The sequence below is a fragment of the Penaeus monodon genome, chromosome 8 (genome assembly GCF_015228065.2).
Source record: "Penaeus monodon isolate SGIC_2016 chromosome 8, NSTDA_Pmon_1, whole genome shotgun sequence".
Classification (NCBI taxonomy): domain Eukaryota; kingdom Metazoa; phylum Arthropoda; class Malacostraca; order Decapoda; family Penaeidae; genus Penaeus; species Penaeus monodon.
In genome coordinates this window covers 14927110-14937109 of record NC_051393.1, presented here as the reverse complement: position 1 = coordinate 14937109, position 10000 = coordinate 14927110, and the positions used below count along the sequence as shown (strand labels likewise).

The 10000-nt window shown below is 29.7% G+C and overlaps 1 pseudogene; it reads left to right on the top strand.

The window, feature by feature from the left end:
* The window catches only part of LOC119576183, a 27375-nt pseudogene extending 19655 nt beyond the window's left edge, over positions 1-7720 (top strand).
* Positions 7721-10000: the final 2280 nt, after the last annotated feature.

Genomic DNA, 10000 nt, shown 5'->3' with positions numbered 1-10000 from the left:
CACAACACCTTACACACACACACCACACACACACACTTTTTTTCCACACACACAACACTCTTCAACACAAACCCCCCCCCACACACACCCCCAAAAAACCCCAAAAACACACCCAACACACACACACACACACACAACAATACTCTCCCCCTCCTCCTCTTCTCTCTCTCTTCTCTCTCTCTCTCCCTCCCCCCTTTTCCTCTTCTCTTCTCCACACCCACCAACACACACACACATACACACACACACACACCACACACACACACACACACACACACACACACCACACACACCTGTCTCTCTCTCTCTTCCCCTCTCTCTCCTCTCCTTCCTCTCTCCTCTCTCCTCTTTCTCTCCTCTCCTCTTTCTCTCCTCTCCTCTTTCTCTCCCCTCCTCTTCTCTCCTTTCTCTCTCATCTCTCTCTCTCTCCTCTCTCCTCTCTCTTTGTACTGGCTTTGTGTTTAACAAATATATGCCCCTTTCTGAATGTTATGAAAAAGGTTATCTTTAAATTTGGGGTTTAAACCTTTTGCTCCCATACCCCCACTGGAGATGAACCAAAAGGTGGAGAAATGGTGTGTATTTTGTGAATTATTCACTCACTGATCCTCTTTCTTCTCCCTCACCTATGTCCAATCTCTATCCTCCCTCTTCCCATCTCCTTTCTCCTATCCCATCTCGCCCTCCCATGTCCAATTTCTATTTTCCCTCTCTCTTTTCTCCCCCTGTCCCATCTCTCTTCTAACTTTCTGTCCCTTCTCCAGTTCTGCCTTCATTCTCTCTCACTGTGTCTTCCTCCCTCTCAGCTGCCCCAGTCTCCTATCCATTCTCCCTCTCTCTTCATCCTCCCCTCCCTCTTGCCTTACCATATCCCATATTCTTATCTCTCTTCCCCTCCTCTCTCCCTCTAAACTCTCCCTGTTCCATTTTCCCCCTTTTTTTCACTTTTCCCTTTCCCTTCCCCATCCCTCCTCCCACCCCATGTCCCATGTCCTTTCTCCCTCTTCCTCATTCTCTCCTTCTCCTTTACCAACTTACCTATGCCTCTCCCTCTCTCATGATTCCATTAAATACCAGTGAATGCTTTTTTGTCCTTTTGGTTTTTAAAATTCCCATATCATATTTTAGGGGGAAATTTCTTCGCCTTTGGGCTTATAGGGGGAAGGCGCAGGGGAGGAAAGGGCGTGAAATTTTTTTTTTTTTTAAGGGGAAAAATAAAAAAAAAAAAAAAAAAATAAATAAAAAAAAAAATAAATTTTAAAAAATAAAATATAAATAGAAAATAAAAAAAAGGAAAAAAAAAATAAAATAAAAAATTTTATAAATTTTTAAAATATAATAATAAAATATATAAATTAAAAAAAATATATAAAAATTTTGAATAAAAATAGAAAAATTTAAATATTTTAAAATATAATATAATATTAATATTATATTATATAAATATTTTTATTAAGGATATAAAAGAATTTAAAAATATAATATATATATATAAAAATATTAAAAAATATATTTTAAAAAAAAAAACACAACACACCACACACACACACACACACACACACACACACACACACAACCACAACATATTATATATAAATTTTTATATAATATATATATATATATATATATAATAAATAGTAATAATATTAATAATTACATTTTAATATATATATATACCAAAACCCCACACACACACCACACACACCACAAACACCCACACACAACAAAAACCCCCCACACCACACACACGCAGCACGCACACACGCACACACGCACACACACACACACCACACAACACACACACACACAACACACCACACACACACACACACACACCACATCTATATATATATATATATATATATATATACATATATATATATATTAATATATATATATATATATATAACAAGCAGTGTGTGTGGTTGTGTGTGTGTCTGTTATGGTATGTATATGTATATGTATATATATAATATATATCTAATATATATATATATATATATATATATATATTAGATATATAGTATAACATATATATTATATATATACATATAGGGATATAATATATATATATATATATATAATTATATATATATATATATATCTATATATATATATATATATAAATATATATATATATTATATATATAACATATGTGGTGTGTGTGTGTGTGTGTGTGTGTGTAGTGTGTGTGTGTGTGTTTGTGTTGTGTGTGTGGGTGCACCACGCACACGCACACACAAACACCCACCCACACACACACACACACAACACACACACACACACCCAACACACACACACACAAAAAACACCACACACCCACACACCACACACACACACACACACACACACACACACACACGAACACCAACCCACACACACCCACACACACACAACACACACACACCACCACACACACACACACACAACACACCACACCACATACCACACCACACCACACCACACAACACATACAACACACACAACACACACACCATACCACACCACACACACACCACACACACACACACCACTACACACACACACACCACACACACACACACACCAAACACACCCCCCACACACACACCACCACAACACACCACACACACACACACACACACACACCACACACACACACACCCACAAACACACACAACACACCCACCCACACACCCCACACACACCACACACCACCACACCACCACAAACACCCCCCACCACACCCACACAACACACACACCACCACAACACCCCCACACCACCCACCCCACACCCCCACACAACCACACACAAAACCCCACCACCACCCACCACACACCCCACACCCAAAAAACCCCACGGTTTTTTGGTGTGTGTTGTGTGGTGTGTGTGTGTGTGGTGTGTGTTTTGGGGGTGTGTGTGTGTGTGTGGTGTGTTGTGTGTGTGTGTGTGTGTGTGTGTGTTGTGGGGTGTGTGTTTTTTTGGTGTATGTGTGTGTATTTTTATGGGGATGTGTGTGTGGTTGTGTTGTGTGTGGGGTGTTGTGGGTGTGGTGTGTGTTGTGTGTGTGTGTGGTTATTATATATTATTTATATTATATATATATATTATATAATTTTTATTATATATATATATATAACACCCAAAACAATTTAAAATAACATACACACTGTCTGTGTCTGTATGCATATATATATATATTTATATATATATATATATAAATATAATTTTTAATTTTATTAATATATATTTATATTGTAATGATATTTAAATAGGGTGTTGTGTGTATAGTGTATTTTTGTTGGGTTGTGTTATATATTTATTATATAATATTTATATTAATTATAATATAAATAATAATCCCCTATATTATTAAGATTATAAAAAAGTATATAATAAAAATATAAAAATATATTAGGGTTAAATGTAAATATATATATATATTTATATTATATATTATATTAATATTATATATTATATTATAAAGTTTAATATTATATCATATTAAAAATATTATATATTTTTTATATATAAAATAATATATACTTATATTATATATATATAATTAAACTTATATTATATTTTTAATATTATTTTTATATTATATATTATTTATTAATATATTTTATAAACAACACACAGTGTTTTTATATATTTTAAAATATATAAAATTATATATATATAATATATAATATATTATATATATATATTTATTTTTTAAAATTATATATATCAAAACAACCCCCAACAAAAAAAAAAAAAAAAAAAAATTAATATAAAAAAAAAATTTTATTTATATTTTATAAAATTTTATAATTAATATTTATTTATTATATAATATATTATTATATATATATAAATAATATAAAACCCAAAAAAAAAAAAAAAAAAAAAAACAAATATATTATAAAAATTTATATTATATATATATTTTATTATTTAATATATTATTATTTTTTATTAATTTTATTTTTTATATATTTTTTTTATATTTTTTTTTTTTATTTTTGTTTTATTTTTATATATTTATTTTAATTTATATATTATAAAATATATATTATTTTTTTTGTTTTTTTTTTTTTTTTTTTTTTTTTGGGTTTTTTTTTTTTTTTTTTTTTTTTTTTTTTTTTTTTTTATTTTTTTATTTTAAAATTTATATAAAAAACCCCCAAAAAAATTATTATGGTCTTTTGGGGGTTGGGTTTTTTTGTGTGTTTGTGTGTGTGTGTGTGTGTGTGTGTGTGGTTGTGGGTTTTTTTTGGTTTTTTTTTTTTTTTTTGGGTTTTTTTTTTTCTTTTTTTTTTTTTTTTTGTTTTTTTTTTTTTTATATAAATTATATATAATATATATATAATATATTATTTTAAATTTTTATTATTATTATTATTTTTTTTAAATTTTTGGTTTTTTTTTGTTTGTGTATTTGTTATTTTATAATTTAAAATTTTTTTATTTTTTAAATTATTATATTTTTTAAAATTTATAAAATTTATATATAAATTTTAAAAATTTAGAAAATATATATTATTAAAAATTTATATTTATATTTAAATTTTAAAATTATTAATATTATAAATTTTTTTTTTTAAATTTTTTATATATTATTTTAAATTTATATTAAAATTATTTTATTTTTTTATTTTTTAAATTTTTTTTAAATTTAAATTTTTTTTTTAAAAAATTTTTTGTAGTGTTTTGGGCAAAAATTTTAGATTTTAAGGTTTTGGTGGGAACAAAAAAAATTAAATACTGTTTTTCCTGGGGGTTTTAAAAAATTAAATTTCTTAAAAATATTTTTTTTAAAAAAAGAATATAGTTTTATTTTTTTAATTTAAAATAATATTTTTTAAATTTTCCCTAATTTTTTAATAAATTTATTATTTTAATTTAATTTTTATAATATATTTTAATATATATATATATATATTTTAATTAAAAATTTCATATTATTTATATTATTATTATTTAAATTTATATATTTTATAATATAATTTTTATATATTAAATATATATAATCTATTATTTTAAAAATTTTTTATATTTCTTTTTATATATATTTTATTTATTATATTAATTAAAAATTTATATATATATTAATTATATATATTTTTATTTATTATATATTATATTTATTTTTAAATTATAAGAATTATATAATATTTTTAATATATATATATATATATATTTTATATTTTTTTATTTATTAATATATATATTTTATTATTATATTTTAAAATAACTTCTTGACTTTGCGGGTTTGGTTGTATTGATAGCCATACAAAATTTCTTCAGATTGAGGATCATCAATCATTAATTGTAAATAAAATAAACTGACAATTATTTTTTAGGAAATGGGGTAAATAGCGGGGTTTTTTAAATAATTATGATTTGCAATAATTTGCAAGTCTTATAGAGGGTCTCCAAGTCAAAAATCAGTTTAAATTTCATGAAAAATTTAAAACCCAAAAACCCATGAAGGGTTTAGGCGTAAGAAAAGAAGGTTTGTATTCAGCAGCTCAGCGTAAGAATGTTTACCCCCTATCGTCTCTTTTTAATTTCTTTTGTGCTCATTCTCCACCAGAAGTTATTAATTGTAGGAGCAGTTTTCACTTTAAAAGTTCCACTTAACTTAGCCCAAAAGTACACACTGCTAAGAGGAAATGCTGGGAGTTAATACATAAAAGTAGCAAAAATACTAATAGAGATACACAAAAGATTTAAGTAAATATGTTAAACTTGAAAAATAATAATATAGCAAATAATGATATTAAAAGTAAGAGAGGTGGGTTGGGAATGCACCGCAGTGTTGTGGGTGAGAAGCAGTTAGTTTTGGATCAGCATGGAGAACAAGACAGAGAAAAGAAAACAAGAAAGGTTGATTAGACCACTGATCAGTCTCCTCTACTCACCCTCTTGGGGAGAGGAGAAACAAGCACATTTTCATGGGCAAATATGGGTCTGGGGGGAAAAAAATATGAAAAGAGGAGGGTTACCTTGTTAAATGACTAAGAATGCAAAGGTCGCAAAACAGTACCACCCCCCTGCTATCTTGGGCCCCTCACTAAAAGGGTTTTTTTAACATAAAACCCCCCCGTAGTTAGCTTTTCAAGATATCTAGGGCTACACATAAACCTCTCAAGCATGAGGTACACCAATGGCTGCCAAAAAAATTGTCAGTGATCAAGTTACATTGCTGGATGTAAGCCACTCCATACCAACTAAATGCACAGGATTAAACAGGCTTTTGCCATGGAGTGTTCATCTTGGATTAAAGAAGAGTGGTATAAGATTATGTGGTCTTCATTCCTAAACCATTTTTGAATCCGTGCCCCTTTTACAATGTCGTTGACTCTTCAGCTGCCCTACACTTTTTCATGATTAGGCTGTAGTTTAGTGGTGCAAATAGCAGTGGTTGATTGTATTTCCTCAAGAGAAAACAATATGATGAATGTTAATCATTATGTTGGTGTGTTAGATAAGCATTTTTTTTTTTTTTGAGGGAATTTTGGTTAGGTGACTTAATTTTTTGTTTTTTGTAGTGAATGTAATTCTTTGCTGTAATTCTGTATTTCCCCCATAACTTCTTGGTTCTTTACTGCTCCCCCATGTGTAATCCAGCAATAAGAATCAGATGCAGCAGGCCTATCATGGACCAGATGGCCGCATACTGAGCTCGGGGAAAGACTTGTGTGACTGCCTTCAACCCAGCTGCCCGGTTTTTCATTATCCATGTCCCAAAAGCCTCAGGGAAAAATTGGGGAAAGATGCAGGTAAGATTGGTTTTTATTTTTTGAAACCCAGTATTGAAAATTTAAATTTTAAAGTAAGTGTTAGTAAACAAAGGGCACAAACTAAGCTGAGTGTAGTTAACCCAATTCCACTGGGAAAATGTAGTTTTCATTGTAGTTTTGTTCTGTGAAATGTCACTAAAAATAGATGGTCCCCACAAGTACTCAGCCACTAAGGAGTCAATTAGTAGACCTCATGACTTCACCTGAGTTCACCTTTCCTTGATTTTTTTTTACTAATACTATTAGTATCAATGCTGTTAGTTTTATTATTATTATTTTAGACAAAATTATTCCTTACTATAACAATATAAGATAAAAGATAATATTTCTGAAAATCAAGGGAAAGGGTAAACAAGTGAGATAGGTAGAACTAGTAATTAACAACAGCAGTGGGTATATAGACAGACATTACACCTTGCATTGACACAAGTTAGGCCATCAAGTGTGTGTAAAATGCTTATTTCCAAGACCTTGATGAATGAGGGAATAATCTTCAACTTCCTCTTTTACAGAATCAATAGGAAATGGTTTTACGAAAAGGTTGAAGTAGAAGGAACTCAAATCTCATGGACAAATGAATATGTTAAGAAGAATTAATGTTTTTAGATTGATTGAAGACATTTGACCAATTTTTAAAAATTTCTTTTATTTTTTTTATATTGTTAGTATATTTGTTCAAGTCAAACATGTTTTTGGTGAGGTCAGTTTGTGATATCAGAATGTACCTGCATCAGTATAGTCAATGAACATTTAAATTGTTCAAGGCAAAGAAGCATTCGCACTTCACCTCTTTTCCCTATTTATAAATTTTATAAGATTGTGTACCAGGACCATCATAGTATGAAACTTATATAGGTGTAAAATAAATGTAACTTCTTAGTTTAGATAAAAGGTGAGAATGATTACTTTTTCTGTGCTGAAAAGATAATAAAATGAGTCTTATTTAGTTTAGTATTAATCCTTTACTGTAATTGAAATGTTCCTTGAACATTTTTGTAAAGAAATGTTTAAGTATTTGCTTAGAGATATATCAGGAAAACTTTTTAAATCAAATTAGCTTCAGCCTTTAGGTATCTTTAACCCCCTAGATCCTGTTGCATCACAGCAGTCATATGACCTAAAATTTAGTCGTTAGGCATTTGGCTTGTAAGCCAGGCACAAGCAAACACCTGTGTGCGGTGACAAGACTATGCCTATTATTTGCATTGTTATTTTCTCTTTTTATGCATAAGTGGTTTTGGAGTTTTTGCCATTTTCCAATGTCCATATTTGTCATTAGATTTGCATTATCCAGATGGTAATAGACTGATTTCTTTGCATAGACTCCATATCACCTTTCTATGTAGTCTACATTCAGTGCAAGAAAAGTTAAATATGTAACATTGTGTTATTAGTCATTTAATTTTTTTTTTTTTTTTTTTTTTTTTTTTTTTGTAATATTAAATTTTCTGTAGTAGAACCTGCACTGCCAGTCACAATGCCAGAAATATGGTGCTGAACATGGAAAGGGCATATTCCATGGAGCTGGCACTCATGGACATTCATTCCACACTCATTTATTGGTGGGAATAATACAGATTGTCAAATGAGTCTAATCACCCTCCCAATAAGTTTGTGCACTTGTGGCAAGTCTTTCCCATCACCCTGGCCTGCAGCATTAATGCTCATGATGACAAGTTTGTGTCGCCAGGCCTGCAGCCAGATTTTCCCCATGACAGCATGTCCAGGTCTCCTGCTCCTAGAGCCAAATTTTTTCATGATGCGATGGTCATGTCAGCTGGATCGTAGGGGTTAGTATTTATAAGGAAGATACCACACAATGCTTTAACTAATGTTTTTGCTGTAACATCATTTAAATATTCATATTCATATACGTAAAGGATGTGATGGGTCTAGGGAATTTTGTTTTATATATCTTTAACACCTCAGTCAAAATTCAAGCTTAACTTTTCATATATATATATATTATATATATATATATATATATATATATATATATATATATATATATATATTATATATATTATATATATATATATATATATATATTATATATATATATATAATATATATATATCTATATATATATATATTTATATATTCTATATTATTATATATATATAAAATATATAATATATATATATATATATATATATATATATCTATATACTAATATATCTATATATCTATATATATATATATATATATATATATATATATATATATATATATATATATATATATATGTATATATATATATATACACACACATATTATTTATTTATTGAATACTTTAACTACTTCATATTTTTGTCAGTCTGGTTAGTTTGTATTACTGAAGGATCATTGATTCAAATGGAAGAATCATCTAATTATTATTACCAAAACAACATACTTTTAACCCATTGGATCTGGTTGCATCACAGCAATCAAATCACCAATAGTCCGGCCATTAGGCTTACATAAGTGGCTGCTCTGCCAGGTGGCTGCTTGTAGGCCAGGCACATGTGAACACATGTGTACAGTTACAAGACTCAATGTCTCCTATTTGCAAAGTTATTTACTCTTTATTATGCATAAGCATTTTTGGCTTTTTGGCAATTTTCCAATGTCAATATTTGCCATTTGATTTGCATTATCCAGATGATAATAGTTTTTTTCTTTGCACAGACAGCAATCATCTCTAGGTAGTCTACAACCCTGTGCAAGAAAAATAAAACTATGTGGCTTTTGTCTTTTTTATTTATTTATTTATTTATGTAATATTAAATTTTCTGTAAAACAACCTACGTCACCAGAAATATGATGCTGAGCATGGCAATGGTGTCTTCCATGGAGCCAGTGCACTTGTAGTCACTGCTCACGGACATTTTATTCCACACTCATACGTAGATGGGAATAATGCAAAGTCACCAAATGAGTAAAATAAACCTCCCAATAGCTTTGTGCACCCATGGCAAATCTTATCCATCATTCTGGCCTTCAGATGAAACTCTCCAGGCAGATTTTCTCATAGCAGCATGGTCACGTCACCCGCCCCTTGACCTAGATTTTTTCATGGTCACGTCACCCGCCCCTTGACCTAGATTTTTTCATGGTCACGTCACCCGCCCCTTGACCTAGATTTTTTCATGGTCACGTCACCCGCCCCTTGACCTAGATTTTTTCATGGTCACGTCACCCGGATCCGAGGAAGAAAAAAAGGATAGGAAGGGAGAGATGTACA